The sequence below is a fragment of the Schistocerca serialis genome, chromosome 8, assembly GCF_023864345.2.
Source record: "Schistocerca serialis cubense isolate TAMUIC-IGC-003099 chromosome 8, iqSchSeri2.2, whole genome shotgun sequence".
NCBI classification, from domain to species: domain Eukaryota; kingdom Metazoa; phylum Arthropoda; class Insecta; order Orthoptera; family Acrididae; genus Schistocerca; species Schistocerca serialis.
In genome coordinates, this window is record NC_064645.1 from 208,819,480 (window position 1) to 208,840,376 (window position 20,897).

Genomic DNA, 20,897 nt, shown 5'->3' on the forward strand with positions numbered 1-20,897 from the left:
TGTATAAATGTAAGAAAGACTTGCAGGAAGTAATTAATATGCGCCAAAATGAAACTCACAAAACTGTGAAAGAAACAATATCTGAAAGATTTATTGCACGGGGTGACCGCGAATTTCTGTTAACCCCATTAATAACCAACGTAAATCCCTAAACTTGAATAAATAACACGAACAACAGTCGTTTAGCGGAATTTTCTTGAGCTATGAACTGTGTCGAGCTTCTCGTGAGAGGCCTTGCGTCATTACAGAGTGAGGCATTTGAGACGGCTCTGCGAGGAGCAACTGAGACGGACATTGATTATTTCAAGTGTTCTTAGAATCGGTTAAGCGGATTAGAGAAATCGTACAGTATAGGGTGTTGCAAACAAAACCAAGTTTACTTCAAGTAAAAGTGTAGAGGAGATGCCATTAATTCGTAGCTGACGTGAAGATGAAACTTGCTGTTATCCCACATTTGCTGTGTCGAACGCCTATTGGTCACGTTTCGTGAAAGAACTACAAGCGCACCTCGCTTTATCATTTCGAGGTGAAAAAAATCGACCATACAAAAATTATAGTGATGCTTATTTTTTTTTTTTTTTTTTTTTTTTTTTTTTTTTTTTTTTTTTGTCATCAGTGTGCTACTGGTTTGATGTGGCCCGCCACGAATTCCTTTCCTGTGCTAAGCTCTTCATCTCAGAGTAGCACTTGCAACCTACGTCCTCAATTATTTGCTTGACGTATTCCAATCTCTGTCTTCCTCTACAGCTTTTGCCCTCTACAGCTCCCTCTAGTACCATGTCTTAGCAGATGTCCTATCATCCTGTCCCTTCTCCTTATCAGTGTTTTCCACATATTCCTTTCCACTCCGATTCTGCGTAGAACCTCCTCATTCCTTACCTTATCAGTCCACCTAATTTTCAACATTCGTCTATAGCAACACATCTCAAATGCTTCGATTCTCTTCTGTTCCGGTTTTCCCACAGTCCATGTTTCACTACTGTTGTGGGTTGGCAGGAGAGCCAACACCGGGTACTAGAGGAAGCCGAAAGGCACGCGTTTCAGCTCACGCAGGCTGGCGTGAAGTCTGGAACGGGACAAGGAATTTAGACTTTAGAAAAACGGACGTAGCTGGTGGAATACTTAACTTTAATCCATTAATGATGAGCGTCGCTCTTGACGGTACATGATTACAGTATCAATAGTAACTGGTAATGGCGCCTTGATAGGTCGTAGTAATTGACGTTGCTGAAGGCTATGCTAACTATCGTCTCGGCAAATCAGAGCGTATTTTGTCAGTGAACCATCGCTAGCAAATTCGGTTGTACAACTGGGGCGAGTGCTAGGAAGTCCCTCTAGACCGGCCGTGTGGCGGCGCTCGGTCTACAATCACTGACAGTGGCGACACGCGGGTCCGACATATACTAACGGACCGCGGCCGATTTAAAGGCTACCACCTAGCAAGTGTGGTGTCTGGCGGTGACACCACAACTACCATACAATGCTGTACTCCAAACGTACATCCTCAGAAATTTCTTCCTCAAATTAAGGCCGGTATTTGATATTAGTAGACTTTTTTGCCATAGCCAGTCTGCTTTTGATGTCCTCCTTGCTCCGTCCGTCATTGGTTATTTTACTGCCTAGGTAGCAGAATTCTTTAACTTCATTGACTTTGTGACCATCAATCCTAATGTTAAGTTTCTCGCTGTTCTCATTTCTACTACTTCTCATTACCTTCGTCTTCCTCCGATTTACTCTCAAACCAAACTGTGTACTCATTAGACTGTTCATTCCGTTCAGCAGATCATTTAATTATTCTTCACTTTCACTCAGGATAGCAATTTCATCAGCGAATCGTATCATTGATATCCTTTCACCTTGTACACTCCTGGAAATTGAAATAAGAAAACCGTGAATTCATTGTCCCAGGAAGGGGAAACTTTATTGACACATTCCTGGGGTCAGATACATCACATGATCACACTGACAGAACCACAGGCACATAGACACAGGCAACAGAGCATGCACAATGTCGGCACTAGTACAGTGTATATCCACCTTTCGCAGCAATGCAGGCTGCTATTCTCTCATGGAGACGATCGTAGAGATGCTGGATGTAGTCCTGTGGAACGGCTTGCCATGCCATTTCCACCTGGCGCCTCAGTTGGACCAGCGTTCGTGCTGGACGTGCAGACCGCGTGAGACGACGCTTCATCCAGTCCCAAACATGCTCAACGGGGGACAGATCCGGAGATCTTGCTAGCCAGGGTAGTTGGCTTACACCTTCTAGAGCACGTTGGGTGGCACGGGATACATTCGGACGTGCATTGTCCTGTTGGAACAGCAAGTTCCCTTGCCGGTCTAGGAATGGTAGAACGATGGGTTCGATGACGGTTTGGATGTACCATGCACTATTCAGTGTCCCCTCGACGATCACCAGTGGTGTACGGCCAGTGTAGGAGATCGCTCCCCACACCATGATGCCGGGTGTTGGCCCTGTGTGCCTCGGTCGTATGCAGTCCTGATTGTGGCGCTCATCTGCACGGCACCAAACACGCATACGACCATCATTGGCACCAAGGCAGAAGCGAATCTCATCGCTGAAGACGACACGTCTCCATTCGTCCCTCCATTCACGCCTGTCGCGACACACTGGAGGCGGGCTGCACGATGTTGGGGCGTGAGCGGAAGACGGCCTAACGGTGTGCGGGACCGTAGCCCAGCTTCATGGAGACGGTTGCGAATGGTCCTCGCCGATACCCCAGGAGCAACAGTGTCCCTAATTTGCTGGGAAGTGGCGGTGCGGTCCCCTACGGCACTGCGTAGGATCCTACGGTCTTGGCGTGCATCCGTGCGTCGCTGCGGTCCGGTCCCAGGTCGACGGGCACGTGCACCTTCCGCCGACCACTGGCGACAACATCGATGTACTGTGGAGACCTCACGCCCCACGTGTTGAGCAATTCGGCGGTACGTCCACCCGGCCTCCCGCATGCCCACTATACGCCCTCGCTCAAAGTCCGTCAACTGCACATACGGTTCACGTCCACGCTGTCGCGGCATGCTGCCAGTGTTAAAGACTGCGATGGAGCTCCGTATGCCACGGCAAACTGGCTGACACTGACGGCGGCGGTGCACAAATGCTGCGCAGCTAGCGCCATTCGACGGCCAACACCGCGGTTCCTGGTGTGTCCGCTGTACCGTGCGTGTGATCATTGCTTGTACAGCCCTCTCGCAGTGTCCGGAGCAAGTATGGTGGGTCTGACACACCGGTGTCAATGTGTTCTTTTTTCCATTTCCAGGAGTGTATTTTAATTCCACTTCTGAACCTTTCTTTTATTTCCATCATTGCTTCCTCGATGTACAGATTGAAGAGTAGGGGCGAAAGGCTACAGCCTTGTCTTACACCCTTCTTAATACGAGCACTTCGTTCTAGATCGTCCACTCTTATTATTCTCTCTTGGTTGTTGTACATATTGTACATGACCCGTCTCTCCCTATAGCTTACCCCTACTTTTTTCAGAGTTTCGAACAGCTTGCACCATTTTATATTGTCGATCGCTTTTTCCAGGTCGACAAATCCTATGAAAGGGTCTTGATTTTTCTTTAGCCTTGCTTCCATTATTAGCCGTGATACGTATGAGTGAATTACTGTTTGTGCAGCGTTGTAACTGTGTTCAGGGACCTCAGGACACATTAGTATCAAAAACAGAAAAGGAACTGCTTGGTGACAAAAAAAAATCAACCTACTAAAATCTGGAAAAATAGATTTCATTCGAAATGGTTTCTAACCAGCTGCAGACATTAATTCATTACTTTTGTTGGCCTCTTTGTCTGAACGTAACCAAAATTTTTTTTTCGACTGTCGAAAGCACTTCTAAGGAAACTTTTGGACAACGCAATTTCGGACAACTCCATGTCATTTGAGTTTTTTTAGGAAACAGTATTTCTTTCAGTCATATGTACGTTATCAGTTTCCATTGGTACATTTGACGAATTGCTATAAGTATGCTCTGTATGCAGCGGATTAAGCAGAGCAGCGGCCAGTACCACTTCTTACTCCAACGCATTACTGTCTAAATAAAATTAGTAACTACTGTGACGTCCCGGAAAGTAATCATTTTACTTTTGGCACATTGTTGTTTTCGTCATTTAAACGACATTTCACTTTATTGTGATGACTATGGAACATGAACAAGGAACTGTTTCATTGTTACTAAAATAAAAACCGTTCCAAAACTATCGTAAGAACTGTGCAATAGGAACTATTATAAAATGACGTACGTGTAAGAAATATTTCTTTTCAATAAATTAAAGTCACGACTAATGGAAGTCGTCTGTATTGTAACATCAAACACTGCCTTGATTTATTTTCCCCTTCCTGTCACCTTTGTCAGAATTATTTACGCAACAGTTTAAATGTTGATACCAACTGCCTCTTATTCAAAACATTAATGCCACGTAAAATGTTTTGTACGGCTTACGTCAGAGGTCGTCAAACGTTTTTGCCGACGAGCCAATACTGACATTGTGGGGCAACAACTCGTGCCGCTTATGTACGGATCTTATTGTAGCCTACTTATATTTGCATGTTATGAGATCCAAACAGACTACAGATGTAGTAATGGCGAGAAAATTTGGCCGCAGAACCTCATAGCACTGAGCTATAAAATTTGGCACCATTTGTAACACTTCGACTGATCCTTGTTTCGGATTGTTGCCACTCTCAGTGAACCCCAAAGTTGTTCACTATTATTGCCAGACAAAGGGTTGCGTTGTCTGTGTAAGCAGATGGTTCATTAGTAACAATAACAATACTATTTAAATGTATTATGCAAGAAAAGACACGGGCACAAATGTTTATTCAATGTTTTGAAAGTCATTCTTCTACTCATTGTGTTGTATTACAATAGCCTTAATTTAATTCTATGCTCCTTGCAACAAATATCATTAGTTATATTACCGTCTCCAAATATGCTTTTTTTTGTTTATTTTTTGTTTATTGTTACTCAGCGGGAAAACTAATTGACGTTTTTTAATTCGGCTCTTAGTTGCTAGATGCATATTGTTATTGTTATTGTTATAATTCTGTGAATGATCTCAGAAAATAAAGGAAACAAGAGTTACAAATAAAGTACTTTCAGTGGTCTTCAAAGTGTGTAAAACACACTTTTGACACGCACTGTTGGATATCCGTAACGTCTAAGTGCTCAACTTTCCTCGCTCAGCGCAAGGTGACTGATCCTTAACATCCCCTTTATTCTCCGGCTTTAGTGCCGGGAGACTTCTTTTTGTTTCCCTGCCTTAAATTAGCTGCGGAAAGGCTTGGCTTAGTAGATGTTGCGCGTACCCACGGTGCTTCCAGCGAGTCCACAAGAAGCGTTTGCTGAGGTTTTCCGACAGCTTTACAACCGATGTCAGAAGTGTGTTGTAGATACTGGTGATTACTATGAAGGCCAGTAAAAGTATTTTGCTTGTAACGCTTGTTTCCTTTATTTTCCGAGACTATTCATCAAAGTTTTCGGACGCATCTTGTCAAATGCGGCTGAGAACCGCTTGCCACACAAATAATTCGGGCATCAGTTTGACAACCACTGGCTCAGATGCTTCAGATTCGCCTGTGTCATTCAGTATGCACGCTCTATGCGCCGCTACACACTCCTGTCAAGGCCGATCGCGTGCTAGGCAGAATGGGTTGTACAAACCGCTGTCATAAGCGACTCCTTGTGCGACAAAAACTGGAAACTTCAACAATTTTTAAGAAACACTTGGAGTGCGTCGTAGCAGTTAAAATTTTGTCACTGCACCTCTTTCGCAGTATTCTTCTTGCTTACACGATTTCAGTGTGGATTTCGAGATGGATATTGGACCATTACCTCGTAGGCGCCCCCATTCTTACATATAGAATGATCGAATTCTGGAAAATTTGCGGGCCGTAAGTTACGAAATATATACAGTTTTTAACTTCACTACTTGACCTATCGTGTCTAACGTAATGTTATGCCTCTTAAATTTGTTAAATATTTACAAGAAATATTAAAAATCTGTAAGCTTTTAGGTAAGTAATCTGCAACTGGGACTGTGCGCTCATGTATTTCTCCATCCATCCCTACCCCTAGCTGGTGTTCTGTCTGTGATGACATCGTTGTCGGCGAGACGTTAACCTTATCTTTCTTTCTTCCATTCTCTTTTGTTGCGGTTTACTCACAATTAACCATGCAAACTAAGCTGATAACGTATATTTTCAAAATTTTCCTCCCAAATTATGGCCGAAGCTTGATACCAGCAGAATTCTTTTGTCCAGGAATGACTCTTTGTCTGTGCTAGTCTGCTTTTTATGTCGTCCTTGCTTTGTCTGTCAAGCGTTATTCGCTTACAAGATAGCAGCAATCCCTCGCTTCTTCTGTTTCGGGGTTCCCAATATCGATGGTAAGTTCATAGTCACTCCATTCGCGATCCTCCACATTACTTTCGTCTCTCTTCGGTTTACTCTCGATACATATTGCTTGCTCATTACACTTTGCTTTCCATTCAACAGATCATGCTTCTTTCCTTTCAAAGAGGAGAGCAAGATCATCGTCGAATGTTATCATTAGCAAAATTTTACCCTGATTTTTAATTCACCCTTACTTCTTCTGATCCGAATACTTCGTTCTTGGTCTCGAGCTCTTAGTCTGTTTAGTATAGTGGAGCAAAAAACACGGAAGAAAAGGTCACACATGGAGGTCTACCTGCGGCTCTCTTCGCAGAACTGTTCGACGTTGTTCAAATTTGAAAAGAAAATTGAAAATATCACTCAAGTTAACTGCTTCCAACATTTTTTGTTTACTGGTGCAAGGAGGAGGCTGGGAGTGATATATTACTTCTCTTCGTCTAAAAGATTAATAATACACTCCTGGAAATTGAAATAAGAACACCGTGAATTCATTGTCCCAGGAAGGGGAAACTTTATTGACACATTCCTGGGGTCAGATACATCACATAATCACACTGACAGAACCACAGGCACATAGACACAGGCAACAGAGCATGCACAATGTCGGCACTAGTACAGTGTATATACACCTTTCGCAGCAATGCAGGCTGCTATTCTCCCATGGAGACGATCGTAGAGATGCTGGATGTAGTCCTGTGGGACGGCTTGCCATGCCATTTCCACCTGGCGCCTCAGTTGGACCAGCGTTCGTGCTGGACGTGCAGACCGCGTGAGACGACGCTTCATCCAGTCCCAAACATGCTCAATGGGGGACAGATCCGGAGATCTTGCTGGCCAGGGTAGTTGACTTACACCTTCTAGAGCACATTGGGTGGCACGGGATACATGCGGACGTGCATTGTCCTGTTGGAACAGCAAGTTCCCTTGCCGGTCTAGGAATGGTAGAACGATGGGTTCGATGACGGTTTGGATGTACCGTGCACTATTCAGTGTCCCCTCGACGATCACCAGTGGTGTACGGCCAGTGTAGGAGATCGCTCCCCACACCATGATGCCGGGTGTTGGCCCTGTGTGCCTCGGTCGTATGCAGTCCTGATTGTGGCGCTCACCTGCACGGCGCCAAACACGCATACGACCATCATTGGCACCAAGGCAGAAGCGACTCTCATCGCTGAAGACGACACGTCTCCATTCGTCCCTCCATTCACGCCTGTCGCGACACCACTGGAGGCGGGCTGCACGATGTTGGGGCGTGAGCGGAAGACGGCCTAACGGTGTGCGGGACTGTAGCCCAGCTTCATGGAGACGGTTGCGAATGGTCCTCGCCGATACCCCAGGAGCAACAGTGTCCCTAATTTGCTGGGAAGTGGCGGTGCGGTCCCCTACGGCACTGTGTAGGATCCTACGGTCTTGGCGTGCATCCGTGCGTCGCTGCGGTCTGGTCCCAGGTCGACGGGCACGTGCACCTTCCGCCGACCACTGGCGACAACATCGATGTACTGTGGAGACCTCACGCCCCACGTGTTGAGCAATTCGGCGGTACGTCCACCCGGCCTCCCGCATGCCCACTATACGCCCTCGCTCAAAGTCCGTCAACTGCACATACGGTTCACGTCCACGCTGTCGCGGCATGCTACCAGTGTTAAAGACTGCGATGGAGCTCCGTATGCCACGGCAAACTGGCTGACACTGACGGCGGCGGTGCACAAATGCTGCGCAGCTAGCGCCATTCGACGGCCAACACCGCGGTTCCTGGTGTGTCCGCTGTGCCGTGCGTGTGATCATTGCTTGTACAGCCCTCTCGCAGTGTCCGGAGCAAGTATGGTGGGTCTGACACACCGGTGTCAATGTGTTCTTTTTCCCATTTCCAGGAGTGTCTATACAAGCGTACTTTTTGAGTGACACCACAATGTGTTTAATTGATTCGTGATGACTGGGTGTTGTGTGATGTCCTTAGGTTAGTTAGGTTTAAGTAGTTCTAAGTTGTAGGGGACTGATGACCGTAGATGTTAAGTCCCATAGTGCTCAGAGCCATTTTTTTGTTTAATTGATCAGCCTAACAAGCCACAATATAAGAATGCCAGGTTAGAGGTGGGAAAATAAATTTCAAGATGGAGCGCTAAAAATCAGCAGTCCAGAGTTTACATTTTACTTACGTACATCACTAAAAAATGGTTCAAATGGCTCTGAGCACTATGGGACTCAACTTCTGAGGTCATTAGTTCCATAGAACTTAGAACCAGTTAAACCTAACTAACCTAAGAAAATCACAAACATCCATGCCCGAGGCAGGATTCGAACCTGCGACCGTAGCGGTCTTGCAGTTCCAGACTGCAGCGCCGTTAACCGCACGGCCACTTCGGCCGGCCGTACATCACTGGCCATTAAAATTGCTACATCACGAAGATGACGTGATACAGACGCGAAATTTAACCGACAGGAAGAAGATGATGTGATATGCAAATGATTAACTTTTCAGAACATTCACACAAGTTTGGCGCCGGTGGCGACACCTACAACATGCTGACATGAGGAAAGTTTCCAACCGATTTCTCATACACAAACAGCAATTGACCGGTGTTGCCTGGTGAAACGTTGTTGTGATGCCTCGTGTAAGGAGGAGAAATGCGTACCATCACGTTTCCGACTTTGATTGTAGTTTATCGTATCGCGACACTGCTGCTCGCGTTGGTCGAGATCCAGTGACTGTTAGCAGAATATGGAATCGTTGGGCTCAGGAGGGTAATACGGAACGCCGTGCTGGATCCCAACGGCCTCGTATCACTAGCAGTCGAGATGACAGGCATCTTATCCGCATGGCTTGTAACGGATCGTACAGCCACGTCTCGATCCCTGAGTCAAGAGATGGGGACGTTTGCAAGACAACAACCATCTGCACGAATAGTTCGACGACGTTTGCGGTAGCATGGACTATCAGCTCGGAGACTATGGCTGCGGTTACCCTTGATGCTGCATCACAGACAGGAGCGCCTGCGACGGTGTACTCAACGACGAACCTGGGTGCACGAATGGCAAAACGTCATTTTTTCGGATAAATCGAGGTTCTGTTTACAGCATCATGATGGTCGCATCCGTGTTTGGCGACATCTCGGTGAACACACATTCGAAGCGTGTACTCGTCATCGTCATACTGACGTATCACCCGGCGTGGGATGCCGTTGGTTGCACATCTCGGTCCCCTGTTGTTCGCATTGACGGTACTTTGACAGTGGACGCTACATTTCAGATGTGTTACGACCCGTGGCTCTACCCTTCATTCGATACCTGCGAAAACCTACATTTCAACAGGAAAATGCACGGCCGCATGTTGCAGGTCCTGTACGGGGCTTTCTGGATACAGAAAATGTTCGACTGCTGCCCTGGCCAGTGCATTCTCCAGATCCCTCACCAATCGAAAACGTCTGGTCAATGGTGGCCGAGCAACTGGCTCGTCACAATACGCCAGTCACTACTCTTGATGAACTGTGGTATCGTGTTGAAGCTGCATGGGCAGCTGTACCTGTACACGCCATCCAAGCTCTGTTTGACTCAATGCCCAGGCGTATCAAGGCCGTTATTACGGCCAGTGGTGGTTGTTGTGGGTACTGATTTCTCAGGATCTATGCACCCACATTGCATGAAAATGTAATCACATGTCAGTTCTAGTATAATATATTTGTCCAATGAATACCCGTTTATCATCTGCATTTCTTGTTGGTGTAGTAATTTTAATTGCCAGTGGTGTATAATACGAGAGTCGTCAAAGAGGGATACTGATGCTCTAATGACATGTTGTCAGATGTATACCGTTGAAACAAGACAACAGGCGTCTTGTGAAATTATGACGACAGACAAGTGCATATATGTGGCCAGATGCTGTTCACTTTGTGCACTACGATTTACGCCTGTTACATGAGAATGTTACCTTTGCAGAAAAGATAACAATTTCATGCATGATTGGGTTCCGCTGCCTTACACCTCGTAACGTTGAATGAGCGAGGAATTGATCAGGAGAGTCTGGTACCATGACCGCTCACTTTTGGTTGTGGGCCATGGAGTCACCTATTGGCAACTGTTATGCCATACTCAGAGACAACGTATACATGTTGCAGGAGCGGTTGTTCCATACATGTGGACGAATCAAGCGTCAGTCTGATATGTTCGGATGACTACATCGTTGTGCAAGAAGGAGGGCTGTAGATGCTTAAGTATTAGCGATAACAACATTGTGCATCTCTGAAGAAATAACCACACTTCTTGAAACATTGTCACCGTACAGAACTGGTCGAAGTCTACCAACAGCTGTGATACCGAAGCCGGCATGGGTGACCGAGCGGTTCTAGGTGCTACGGTCTGGAATCGCGCGACCGCTGCGGTCGCAGGTTCGATTCTTGCCTCGGGCATGGTTGTGTGTGATGTCCTTAGGTTAGTTAGGTTTAAGTAGTTCTAGGTTCTAGGGGACTGATGACCTCAGCAATTAAGTCCCAAAGTGCTCAGAGCCATTTGAACCATTTTTTGTGCTACGGAATTACTATCTCATGTGAAGGCTACTGGTAACTACACAACGCAAATGGCATTACTTGGAATAGTGCCCAGAATGGGGAGCATGGAATGCTGACGAACAGTATCGCACTGTGTTCAGTGACGAATCTGAGATCAGCACCATCTCTGATGGACATCGTTTGCGAGTATGGCGGTGGCCTGGGGAAGAGGTCCTATTCTCCCAATGTTTAGGAGAGGTACATTGGTGTTACGCTTGGCATCATGGTTCGGGAAGCCCTCCTGAATGACTTCAGGTCACATCTGATAGTGACTCAAGGATCCCTTATAGCACAACTGTGCGTTCGTTTATTCTGTATCTTCATGTATTACCTCATATGTGTTGTGGTGCAATTTTTCAACAGTGCAATGCTCATCCATGTATGGTGCCTGTCTCTATGAATATTTTTAGTGATATAAAGGTAATCCCATGGCCAGGAAGGTCCTTAGTTCTGTCCCGGGTAGGGCAGGTGTGTGGGACCAGGTCATTCGTCAGCTCAATTCCAGTACTAGTATCCGTACCCGGGATATCAAGGCGTAATTACAGCAGTTGTGAGCAGTGTTGCCTCACGAGGTTTGTGGGTCATTAAATTTTTTTTAATGATTGAAATTACGCGAAAAGATCTCGCAACAACGAGAAAAGCCTTTGTTTTAATTATGGCTTTCCCAGGCCGCTTATCGTATTCGTAACACTCTCTCCCCTGTTTACCAATGATACTTGAACTTTTTCGATGCTTTTTGTCAGTTCTCTCTGGTAAGTACAAAAACTTAACTACATTATTACTGTTGCCTTTGTTGCACAAAGTAAATCTACGCAAAATGTTACAATACACTGTGTAATCAGATATACTGTGAATTATTCCTTCTGCACCCGTTACTCGTGTTACCAGTTACCTCTACGACTGTGTAAGCAAGCCCACGTAAGTGGGAAGTGCCAAGCACACACTTTCTTTCCAGTTCAATCCTTAGACCTTTCCTGGGATATTGATTCGAGATTCTATGTGGGTATCTGATAATTTATGAAAAGTGATTGAGAAACAGCGGTATTAACGCGAGATCTAGAAACCTATCCGATTCATAAATCTTATAACGTTTGAAAAGTGTATTACCGATCACATTTCTTGCATTATTCTTCATCTAGCAACCCACCACAATAAGCGAGCGACAGAAACTGTATAATAAGCAATACAGTATTAGTAATTGCTTTAAATACGATACTATAATAGCTATTTAGTATTGTTTCGTGTGACCTGTGCTTTAGATGTATGTGGTGATTGGAATAATTCACTTAGAAATGCCCGTATTAATATACGTATAAAACTCGGAGAGTCTGAAACGCTGTTTAAAGGGACGAAAAGTATAGTAGCAGCTGCTTACAGGGAGGAGAATCATACCAAACTCATCCGTTTGTGAGAGAACGACCTACTTGGTGCACCTCACACGGTGTTCAGATGGTGATGCGTGTAATGTGTCGAAAAGTAGGGAAAACGTGTTGGATGGGTTATCTTCCAGCATTACGTTAACTGCTGTTTTGAGTGAGATAAGTGTTGTATCCGAATTCGTAGGTGGATGATCATTGATTTCTCCTAGAGTGGGTCAGTAGTATTGCGATGACTAGCTACATCATATGGAACTAAATTCAAGTTTAACTAGCCATGATTTTGAGCTCTAGGATTTATTTTCCTGTTCACAACTGTTGGATTAACAGGTCTAGTTTGCTAATTCTGTGTGTGTGGAGTGGACTGGAATGTTTGTGTTGATGGTGACGAGGATGGTGATGAGAGAAAGGAGGGGGTCAAGCTCAGTGCGGGCAAATAGCCTATACATCGCGAATAGCACCAAGGGGCCATCTAGGCTTAAAATTCCCATCCGACGGACGGATTACCATCAATGCTGCCACATGCCATCGCTTCTTCAGACACTTCGGAGAGGTTTGGAATATAAACCAGGAAATGGAGCAAAGTCTGGTGATCAGGAACTTTGCTCCACAACCTCCCCTCCCCTTGTCAACCAAATACTGGCAGCGAAAACTTTTTCCGCAGCCAGGATTCCAACCGGCTTCCCCCCAGATCTAGGGCCAACGCACAAGTGTCCGTTAGCGACCTCGATCACAGAGGTGGGTGGGTCTGTGATTATAGTGGATCGTGAGTGGATTAATTATACTAGACTCATTCAAATCCTTGCGTAACAAAAATGTTGAATCCACACTGCCAGCTATGGATCTTCAAGGCACTCAAACGTTTCCCGCACCCATTCTGTAAATGGTTCTGACTGTGATATGATCGGATAATGTGTGGTCTGGCAGACTATGGGTATTCTTCCACGACTGAATGTTGATGCATATGGAGAGAAACGTTCGCGAAGAATCCGACATAGACTTCAGTTTGAATGATATGAGTGTGTGTACTTCTGTATTCCCCATGGCCATTAACCCATGTGGGTACCACTGTCCATTAATACGATTACGAGTACTTAACAGAATTTCTCGTTGATCCCTATCCAGTGGCTTTTCTCACAGGGGAACATTTTCCAGCTGCCTTTCTCCGTCCTAGCAAGTGGCTGAAAGTGTTCGCTAGTGACATTAAAATTGTGAACACGACTTCAAGTTCATTTACGGCTGCAAATACACATATTCTGTCCGCAATGAGCATCTATCGGCTCTCTTCGATCGTCATGTCTGCAGTGTTGGTCCTGCGCTACGCACTATTCAAAGCTCAGGAATCAATTATAAGTTGAGCTGAACAGTATAGTGGTGTTAGCTCGTCGCAGTTACATTCTGCTCGGCTAGTTGATGAAACTTCAAAGAGCTTAAACGTAAATAAGCAAGAGGTGGCCTGACCTTTCTGTTTAAAGCGTAGGAGGAGCATCGGCTCTGCAGTTAGGGGGCGACCTTTGACTTTGAAAGGCAATGGAGGTTTCGAGACTAAGGTGAACCGCAGAATGAGTAAGTCAGGAAACGAGTGGTAGCTGCTCTTGTCTTGATAAACCGCTATGCACTGAGCTCTTGTACTCATAACCCAGCGTTATTGCCCATTAAATGCAGTACGACAAATCGTTAACTTAATTGCGGATGTAGTGTTGTACACATAAGATGTAAATACAATGTCATCAAATCATTTTTATCCTTATTTGAGGGATATAATGTTCTGTGGCTTTAACAAGTAATTCCTAGATACGTATATCAAATTATTCAAAATGTTGAAAACGTTTGAGAGAGTACCTGTTCCACTTCTTTCCTAACTTACGAATTCTGCAACATCTAATTCTTTAATTACAGTGAAGGTTAGTTACTATCAAAGAGCGTGTTTCCACAAAAACCTATAAATGTTTCCTCAGTAAACTTTGGTTTCCACAAAAAATTAAAAAAATTATGTAAAATCAGCTATATTCAACAATAACTTTGTTACAACTTAGTGTCTACACACATATTGGATGGAACTAATTATGTGATTATAAAATTAGGATACCAACAAAAATTGAAATGAATTTGGGCTTTAACATAGGAATGAAGACTACAATCGTCATTGTTTCTTTAATTTTTAAACTTGGTGGACGTCCCAATCGTGTACGTTTGCGATGCTGGAATGAGTCATAGCTTGGCTTTATTGTACAGCTCTCAAACAGGGATGAGAGAGGGATTAAAGTCCTTTAGGGTGGATTACCACTTCGTGGTATAATAAACATAATTTACTAAATCAACCAGTGTTTCGATTCATATTTAAGTGACTTGTATTACGACGCGACAGCCTAACAAAATGGATTTTAGTGGCATTGGTTCTGTTGCGGTGGCCTATATCTGTACCTAATAAATGCGTACCTTAGTAAGCACGATGGAATAGCTCTTAGAATTTGTAAATGTGTCCATAATTGACTGGAAAAGGCGCTTATGATCTTTGGGGGTGTAGAAAAATACTCGCGTTTCGATTTGCTCATATCGTATTAATTAACGTTTTTTAAAGTAGATTTCCTCTTGTCAACATTTTTATATTTGCATGCGCTACATTTTAGACAGGTATCGCAGAAGACCAACATTCATATTGAAAACATACGACAGATCACTTAACAAACATTATAACTGGCTCAAGTCAGGACGATGCAAGTAATTGCAAACTATCTTCAATGAACCGTATCACAGGTTAGTTATTAAACTTTTGCTACATGAGATGGCCCCCATAACAAACTATGGATCGTAGGACAGTAAAACTGTATGCAAACATTTGTAAGAACAAGAGGTAGAGAAAGAACAAATGAATCATTGAAATAAACACGTTTTAATTTCCAAGTGCGAAGGTAATATTTGTTTATGACGAATCACGTTTACATTCAAGGTAACAAATGTTGCTAAAATGTGAACGCCATCTGCATCCATGACAGCCAGGAACCGCACTAGAGAATGTTCTGCTGCTCTTGAAACAACGATGGACTGTGTAATGTTCAGCTGTCGCGACACAGTTCGAAGACAGCACATTCATTCCAGCGTTCTCAGCCACGGCGACAGTAACTTCTTCAACCATTTGCGGCGCAATTGGCTGTCAGCCTCTCCCAACTCAACAGTTAATTCGATCTTCCAAATCATCTTCTTCAACTACGGTGCGGAAACAAGACCTCTTCGTGTTCCTCTAATGCGACGGTACTCACGAAGAGTAGCAGCTTTATTGCCGTTGTTTTAATAAAACAGCTTTACGAGTAAAGTCCTTGTCATCTTGTCCTTCTCTGTAGATTATAAACACAATTTCGTTCTTAGTAATACTAATAAATATAATTATTATTCTTTTATAATATTTATATATTAAAGTGAATCATACGTAATTTGGAAAGTGTATAAAATCTTGAAAACCTTATAACAAATATGTACTTTTGAAATTGACGCTAAGACGAATTAAAATTCGGCCTGTGATAATTTGCCTATATTCTAGCGGCTCGATTTATCCCAAAAAAGTTGGCTATGTCATGCCTTAGACAACCTGATATCCCGTGTAGCACGTGACTTCAACGTTAACACTACTAATCCTCAGAGGCGTGTTATCCAAAGTACCCTGTGAAACGAGATCCGCTGTATATCATACGTCCTCCGTGAAGTGTTGGTCATCCGCTATACGTAAAAATAATAACTAGCAATAGACAGTCCGCAAACCACGTTCGGAAACAGACAGATCGCTCAACGAGAGACGTGGCAGGTAGAATCATGAAGAAATCCCAGAGTCTATCCCATCACATGTTAGGCTGCTACGTTTTCTGTTATGCTTGCTGCGGAGAATAATAAAGTATTTATTTTCTTTATTATGAAATCCACTTCAATTTAATATTATCGATCACTTCCAATCTCGAGGTGCTATATACTACATCATCTTGAACTTACGATATTAGCAAAAAGTAAGTGTAGTTGGTCATCTATATATCCACCAGTAATCTGTACCCACGACTCATTAAAGAAAGCATCGACGAAAAGCTTAGAAGATGGTTGATTATAATGTTTCACAGTTGTGAGAAAACAATAAGCCTAGACATTGTTAGTCACTGGATTAATCTATATAATTTTGGCGCTGTCAGTTGTGCTGCCTCAAGACAATTTCTAACTTCAATATTTAATCTACATCTACATCTACATGGATACTCTGCAAGTCACACTTAAGTGATTTTAATAAAGTGAATTTACTGTGTTGAACATTTAACGCAAGGTAGTACCTCCCGATAAGTAGATTATGATAGCATTTCATATTTTTAACTTCGGTCAAAAACTGTACGTTTAACATTATTGATGTCGTGTGACCCACCGGAACAGCCGCTCGCGCTACAGCGCCCCTGCCGTGATTCATAGAGGCCCGCCGGCCTCCGATTGAATTCGCCCGGTAGGTTAACATCGAGGGCCTGTCGCCTGGGTACTTTGGCTGTGGTTTATACGTGGCTTTTCAAGGCCGACTTCGTGAATACTGGTCGGCTATCCACATCCCACCACTATTAGGAGATTCGCAAACGTTTCTAAAACGTTATTGCACCTTCACATGGACAATCCTGGAAGCAAACATCTGGATCCACAATTTCCCATCCCGAGAGGGCAGTCAGCAGCTGTGTGCCACTAAGAACACCAAATCCAGATTAACATATCAATCTTGTGACGATCCGGGAAAAAGTTCAAAGGAAAAGAAGAATAGTTTCGTTGTCGTAACATACCACATTCATCCAACCAGGGAAAGGAGACGTAGAGTTTAACTTGAAAACCAAACCACGCATCGTTTACTGCGAATTTCTACATCACTGAGAGTTTTACGTTAGATTAAAAGCAAAATGAAAGTTTCCGTGGTTCGATCGGTATTCGTTACTGTGACTTCTTGGTTCCCAAGTACGAGCTTTACAGCTGCACCACTAGCCCTGCCAATAATTGTATGAGAAACTGATAATCAAGTTTTTATTGACCCTATTAGTTGTTAAATAGGTAACCTGCAACAAGATTTAGATGACTGGCTGACAGTTTTCACTGTTTTGCGATATACGCTAAAGAGTCAAAGAAATTGGTACACCTGTCTAATATCCTGTAGGGCCCCAGCGAGCACGCAAAGTGTCGCAACGCGAAGTGGCATGGGCTCGACTATGTCTGAACTAGTGTTGGAGGGCAGTCCATAAATCCGTAAGAGTACGAGTGGATGGAGATCTCTTCCGAACAGCACGTTGCAAGGTATTCCAGTTATGCTAAATAATGTTAAAGTCTGGGGAGTTTGGTCGCCACTGGAAGTGTTTCAACTCAGGAGTGTGTCTGTGGAACCACGCTGTAGCAATTCTGGACGTGTAGGGTGTCCCATTGTCCTGCTAGATTTGCCCAAGTTCGTCGGACATGAATGGATGCAGACGATCTGACAGGATGCTTACGTACATGTCACCTGTTAGAGTCTAATCTAGACGTATCAGGGGTCGCATATCACGCCAACTGCACACGCCGCACACCATTACAGAGCTTTCACCAGCTTAAACAAATAGTTCAAATGGCTCTAAGCACTATGGGACTTAACATCTGAGGTCCTCAGTCCCCTAGACTTAGAACTACTTAAACCTGACTAACCTAAGGACATCACACACATCCAAGCCCGACGCAGGATTAAAACCTGCGACAGCAGCAGCAGCACGGTTCCGGACTTAAGCGCGTAGAATCGCTCGGCCACAGCGGCCGGCCCAGCTTGAACAGTCCAATGCTGTCATGCAGGGCCCATGAATTCATGAGGTATTCTCCATAACCCTAGATGTCCATCCGCTCGATACAATTTGAAACGAGACACGTCCTATCAGCGAACATGTGTCCAGTCATCAACAGTCCAATGTCGGTGTTGACGGGTCTAGCTGAGGCGTAAGCCTTTGTGTTTTGTGTTGTGCAGTCATCAAGTGTACACGAGTGGGCCTTAGACTCCGAGAGCCCATATTGATGATGTTTCGCTGAATGGTTTCCACGCTGACACTTGTTGATGGCCCAGCATTGAAATGTGCAGCAATTTGCGGACGGGTTCAACCTCTGTCACATTGAACGCTTCTCTTCAGTCGTCATTGGTCCCGTTCTTGCAGGGTCTTTTTCTGGCTGCAGCGATGTCTGAGATTTGATGTTTTATCGGATTCTTGATACTCACGGTACACTCGTGAAATGGTTGTACAGGAAATCCCCAGCTCATCGCTACCTCGAAGGTGCTGTGTCCCACCGCTCGTGTGCCGTCTACGACACCACGTTCGAACTCACTTAAATCTTGATAACCTGCCATTGTAGCAAACACTTGTCTTACATAGTCGTTGCCGACCGCAACACCGAATTTTGCCAGTTTAAATATCTCTGTATTTGAATACGCATGCCTAAACCAGTTTCTTTGGCGATTCGGTGTAGATTACTGTGCCAAGTACACATTGAGAGTGACGTGTTCATACTGCCTATCATAAAGTCACGAGGCGTCTAAATCCCACTAAACGAACATAACGGTCGTAGAATGGAAACATTTAATAGGAATGTATTCACGTTCAGCTATTAATTAATACAGATTTGATCAAAATACGTGGTAGAAAGTGACTGTCTGCCGTGGTTTCATAGTATGCCGCAAATGACTTTCCTTGTGATATTGTTGTATCCTAGCTCTGAAAATTCTATATCTCACTCTCTGATTTCTCATACCACATTTCAAAATAGAAGCACCAACACTTGAACAGTGGCTCTGTGAATCCTCACTTTCAACCTGCTGCTCCACTTCAGACACAAAAAGTTAGTGCTTGGTGTGCAGTCAGTGCACAATCCCTTACTGACCCATTTTTATCGAGGAACCAGTCACAGAAACAAATACAGAATAGTACTGGAACACGAATTGTACCGGCTGCGCGACGCTGCCAAATCCTCCAGAATTACTGGTTCATGCTGGATGGAGCACATCCACGCTGTACTGCAAACATTTCCTTTAGGCGACGTTCAGACACTGGATCGTCGCCCTGGACACCTTAGTACTCATTGGAGATGGTTTGGTACAGCGCCCTTATAGTCACGATCACAATCCATGTGATTATTTCTTATGGAGTCATCTAATGGACAGATTTTTCCAATATGTTCCTGCAACACTCCAGGATTTTCGTACCGCAGTTTCCAGAGAAATTGATGCAGCCCAAAATGAGGCTTTTCATAAATTTATTACATAATCCAGTTCAAGGCTCTACACACTTATTACTGCAGAAGGACACCACTTTTAAAATCGTCTGTATTAAATTTCAAGATGTGTGCAACAGCTAAATATAATAAATGTATATGTTACGCCATATTATGTCATAGCACACAAAAACTTTCTAACATCTATTCTGCGCCACCCTTTGCAGAAATAAAGAAGGAAATTTAAATGAAAAATGAATGTGAAGACGGTGGTATCTGTTAGCTATGTGTTCAATAGATCATATTTGGAACGTTTCATCCAAACAAATATACCTGTAGAACGCATAAGAAAACCAGACAAATGCTGGTAGGACTCGTGTCCTGAGGGTTCCTTACAAAGCTTAATTGTGTATATAGATATTAATAATAATTTTTTGTGGCTCCATGGCCTGGTGCATTTCTTCTATTTGACTCCGCTTCAGCTACTTGCGTGTCCTTAACATGCACCAGTTATCCAACCGCGAAAAGAGAACCTACGCTCAACCATACAATCCGAACCACGTGTTGTTTTCAGCTATTCGTCACATCGTTGAGACGTGAAGGCTATGTTAAAACGAAGAGTGAAGAACTCATTGTCTGCCCGAGATTTGACGGCGCGATATCTCCATATCCACTCAAGCGCTTCGCAGCTAGACCACCAGGCCTGACATGAATACTGATACTTCAGCTACAGAAGTGAGTTTCCGTCTACCAAAATATGTGACATGTATGGCTGCATCTTTTCATTCTATTAACTCAGAAGCTTAAATTTTCTACACCACGAAGGGTCCTTAGGCGTTAATTTTTGATATAAATTTCAGCTTGATACTCCTTCCCGTTCCTGAAGAAAATGGGTCTTAATAGGTGGACAGTTAGACGGACAGACGGACAAAGATATTTTTCTACTTAATGTAGTTACAAATTAACAATTTTCGCATTTTTGGCTCTACGTGTACTTTGAAACCTAGATTATTTATGATTCTATGTCAATGGGAAGTATCTTACATCTGTTGTGAGTGAGTTTGCGAGCATCAAAATGTGTGACTTTAATGGCCACATATTTTGATTGCATTGACTTACGAGCCTAAATTGTTTACACCGTCAAGGGACTGTAGACGATAGTATCTGACGTAAATTGAAAGTTGATATCCAAACCGATTCCTGAGAAAAATGAGTTCCAACAAACAGACAACAAAGGACGAAAAAGTTTTTTATGTGATATAATTAAAAATTAGAAATTTTCGGGTTGTTTCATACACTTCTACTATGAAACCTTGCTTCTCGTCAAATTTCGTTATTCTAGGTCAA